The sequence below is a fragment of the Syngnathus floridae genome, chromosome 11, assembly GCF_059516105.1.
Source record: "Syngnathus floridae isolate MCC-2025c chromosome 11, RoL_Sflo_1.0, whole genome shotgun sequence".
NCBI lineage: Eukaryota > Metazoa > Chordata > Actinopteri > Syngnathiformes > Syngnathidae > Syngnathus > Syngnathus floridae.
In genome coordinates this window covers 3,933,586-3,938,034 of record NC_142423.1, presented here as the reverse complement: position 1 = coordinate 3,938,034, position 4,449 = coordinate 3,933,586, and the positions used below count along the sequence as shown (strand labels likewise).

Genomic DNA, 4,449 nt, shown 5'->3' with positions numbered 1-4,449 from the left:
TGATGAGGCAGCAAGCGGAAGGAGACGCAAAAGAGCAACAGTGAAGCAGCTAACAGTGAAAGTCAATTACGCGGAGGGATCTCAAACCGACGCTTGCAAATGGTTGATTTGGGCAATTATCAAAGTATAATTTCACTTTAAATTGTTTATTGACTAATAAATCCATGAACAAAAATCTATAAGAATAATTTAGTTACATTCATCATAGATCAGTCATATTAACAAACAAAATTTGAGGTACAGGTATTATTTATCTCACTAATTGGGGTGAACAAATCAAAGTAGAGCAACTGGCACAATATTTGATAATAAATATAGGTAGGTACATGTAGGAAATAGCACGAGACTTATGAACATGTGGCCATTAATCAGTTTGTTTTCTCATGCTGATTAGATGCAAACAGTAATTAGATGCAAGCACCTGCTATATTCTTATGAAGTCACCACCAGAAAAGGATTTGCTCGAGGTTCATTTGAGACATAAAAGTCCCAAGACTGCACCCTGTACTGAGATACAAAATTAGCACTAAAAAAAAAAAAAAACACTTAAATCCTCGAGGCCATGGGGGGGGAACAAAATATTCAGTTTCAGGTCCATTTGCCTTTTTCTCGCTGCTCAGCTGCTGGCACCTGGTGAGCCGAAGGAGAAAATTAATGCTTGAAAAGAAGCAAATCTGGACACAAGAAGAGAACATGAATATGCCTAAAGGCTAGCTCTTTCACTGTTGCATTGTGTCACTTTGCTTATTTGAAAATGAAGTCTTGCATTGTGCCTGAAGTCAAACTCAACACTTGGGAGTAATATTTGATTTGACATAAGCCACAGAACAACACAATGGCAGCTTTTCACTGTTAAAATGTCAGATTTATTGCTATTCATATAACTGTCCGTATTATTATGTTTTACGGTGGGCAGCTTTTTACAGCTGCAGTTGTTTAAGTGCTGTAGAAACTGAGTTAAGTAAGACAAGACAGGAAACTAAACATGGGAACATGATGACAAATGCTATGCGTGTCATGACTCGTCCGCGGTTGATTTATGATATGTAGGTTGTTATGGTTTCTGTCCGTCTGTGTACTCGCCCCTCCCTTCCTGTGTCAACTCACAATCAATGGACTAATCACAGTCACCTCCCTCTCGTTACCTGTCTTGTATTTAAGTCCTGTCTACGTGTCACTCCCGTCGGATCGTTGATGTCTTTTTGTCTCACGTCTGTGTCGGTCAGTTTCGTTTCTGTTATCCTGTCTGTCGGTCAGTCCTGTTGTTGGTTTTGTTAGGAAGTTATGTGAGTTTGCCGGTTTTGTTGGTTTGTCCCCTCATCCTCCCTTTCAACTACCTTTACTCCCAATAAACCCTGGTCCAAGCTGCATTTGGTCGCCCTGGCTCCAGTCATTCCTGACAATGCGACCCATAAAGCTTCAGACTTCAGAAAAGCAGGTAAATGCAAAGAAATTGATGAGCGGTCAAGATGAGCCATTGGTCGATATAAGAAACGGGCCTGAATAGAACAGATGATAACCCAGTATGACGAGATATGAAAAATGAGATGTGGAAAAACAACATAACCTGAAACAAAATTAAATGTACCGAAAATGAGCAAACGCTAAAATAGATCAATGGTATTGCATGTTAACCTAAAGGCCAGGTGTCTCAATACTATTGTCGATTCAGCGCCTGAAATACTACAGAGTGTCAAGTCCTGTTGAGCAACATTAAAGTTGGAGAACGAAATAAACTGTCCCTCGTTTACACCGCGCAAAAGCAGCAGACTGGAAACTGTTAAAGGCATCAATCGTTTTTACCTGATGAAATGTCATTTAGCCACCCGAGAGCATTTATGAACACGGGACCTCAACGCTAGGCCTAAAGTGTTTTCACAGCCCACAGGATTCATCACTTTGTGGTGAGACAGATGGTTGGCCAGCCGCTCTCCTCTGTCACTGTCATCTCGCTGACCATTTAGGAAGAATTATATGATGGCAAAAAAAGCGCCATCATTTCCTGGTTCACTGGCTATGTTTTTTGCGCTTCGGTAAATCTTCACTGTTCATTCCAGGGCACAATTGTGAACGATGTGGAGGAGCGTGCCGGCAGCGGCAGCTGCGCCACATTGAGCATCTCTCTGCAGGCTGCCTTCCTCCCGAGGCTAATGCGGCTCGACAGAAACATGCCATGAATAAAGATGGAGCAGCTAACGTGCTGATGAATGTATTGTGCTTCATATTTGATGAAACGGTGCCCAATTCAAATGTGTCGAGTAGAACTTGACTCATGTGCCACTTGTGCGGAGACGCGATTGTAAGACAAAACAATCAGTGATTTATAAATGGAAACTTGAATAAGCATTTTTTTTTTATCTGACTATTTCTTAAGTGTTCCGTTTCCATGAGTGGCTGTGTGAAGGATGCATGCAATACCAATGACTGGCAAATAGGAACAGTTGTTCTGCTGCAGTGTGCTCTGATGTTACAATTGCAAAATCATGAAAGGAATATAGGTGATTAAATACAGCTTTTTTTTTCATTACGACAAGCTTGAAAGCTGGTAAACTGGTATTATAGCTGGTTAAATAAAAAAAAATATATACCGTATTTTCCGCACTATAAGGCACACCGGATTATAAGGCGCACCTTCAATGAATGGTCCATCTTAAAACGTTGTCCATATATAAGCTATATACATTTGGCCCGCGGGCCGGACTTTGGACACGCCCGCTGTAGTGGCTCAATATTGGTCCATATATAAGTCGCACCTGATTATCAGGCGCAGTTGGCTTTTGAGAAAATTTGAGGTTTTTAGGTGTGTCTTAGTGCGGAAAATACGGTACCAGTAGTAATAGTTGATGCATACATTATCGGACCACATTGAAGGAACTGCCTTGCGGTTTTTCTGCTGTGGTCTTCTCAGATTTCAATTGAAAAACGTTGCTGGTTGTGAGACTGGCAGAAAGTAAGCCAGGGCATTTTCACATCTAACCTCAGGCCCAGACAGGAGCATGACAGTTGGCATTTGTGTGGCTCCCTAATTGCTTATTACGGGTTCTAGCATTCGTCCCTCTAGGATGAAAGCAACGGACTGCTGAGGGCTTCATGGACGAGTTACCTTTATACAGCAAAGGAAAATAACATATAGCTGTCTTAGAGCAATACAAAGTCAGGAAGAATTCAGTTGCCGTTGACAATAGCATTGTTTTAGTAGAGCTGGGATAGGGTCCTCTTGAAGATAAAGCGGTTCTGATAATGAATGAATGTGAATTAATTCATGTCAACTAATAAATTACATTGGTTAGTTCAAATTTATATCGATGCTACTTTCCAAATATAAACTACAATGTTCTTGTTGAAAGAAAGAAGTGCAAACAGAAAGCTTGTTCACAAAGATTTTGGTTTTTGGGCTCTTGATCTCTTAGGATTTCTTTTCACTTAATCTGTCACTGGGGCAGACAGAAAGACAAACGAGGGCAGTTTAGAACATAACCTCGCCGGTGGAGGTAATGATGCCACAAGTCTTGGCGCTATAAGTCTTACATGCTAAAGTAAACACATTTGGACGTTTAAAGATTTGCATTTCCTGTCATGGTGTGCGGAATTTACACCACTTTGATGTAAGATTCCTACAAGCCCTGAATTATGTCTATAACGTCTTAGTGTTTGCATTTGCAATAGGCTGTAGGTGGCCATAAAAATGCCAGTGCGGTGGCAATACTATTAGTACAGATGAGCTTTGAACGTTAAAACTGAGGCGATAATTTCCCAAGGCATGCGGCTCTGCTGACATTCTGATTAGCCTACGCTCCCAGGTATTTAATGACCTGTCACTGCGGCTAATCCATTGCACGGACAAGACGAGTCTTTCCTCGTCGGGCTGCAAGATCCTCTCAAGCTTAACAGGAATGCTGTGGAGGTCTATAGTGTCACAGTCAGTAAAAAAAAATATCATCCAAGCAAGTTGTAATGTGGCCAGTAGCAACCTTGAACTTCATTGCTCTCGTTGACATAACAAAATGAGCATGAATGAATGAATTTTCAGGAGGCCTGAATTAGAATTAGTGAGAAAGAAAGAGCTAATCCGAACCCATATTTTGTCCATCCATGCTTGTCAATCCGATCCCTGAGCCACTCATGACTCATCCGGGTGTTTGTCAGTTTGGATTTAAGTGTCCGATCTGGAGTTGTGCGTTCATTATCTGTCATTGCCTACTCAAGTCATTTTCCTCGCATTGTTTGTTTTTTTGCCACCACTACAATAATCTGCAACAGTGACAAAACTAATATCAAATATTTATTGAACGACAGAACGTGACCCCTCATCCTCCACGCGAGTGCCGACCTCTTGCTTCCTTCCCAGGTGTGCTCTGCTGCTGATGCTGCATGTAGATAAGTCATCTAAAGCTATCCGATAACACCGGTGCCCTTCAAAATGATGTCAGTCTCAGTTCTGCCGGCAAC

The 4,449-nt window shown here is 41.5% G+C and overlaps 1 long non-coding RNA gene across 1 annotated transcript; it reads left to right on the top strand.

The window, feature by feature from the left end:
• Positions 1-1,172: 1,172 nt before the first annotated feature.
• On the top strand, positions 1,173-2,346 carry LOC148390391 (uncharacterized). Its single transcript, XR_015861369.1, has 2 exons — positions 1,173-1,438; positions 2,058-2,346. It is a non-coding gene; the product is annotated as an uncharacterized LOC148390391 (long non-coding RNA).
• Positions 2,347-4,449: the final 2,103 nt, after the last annotated feature.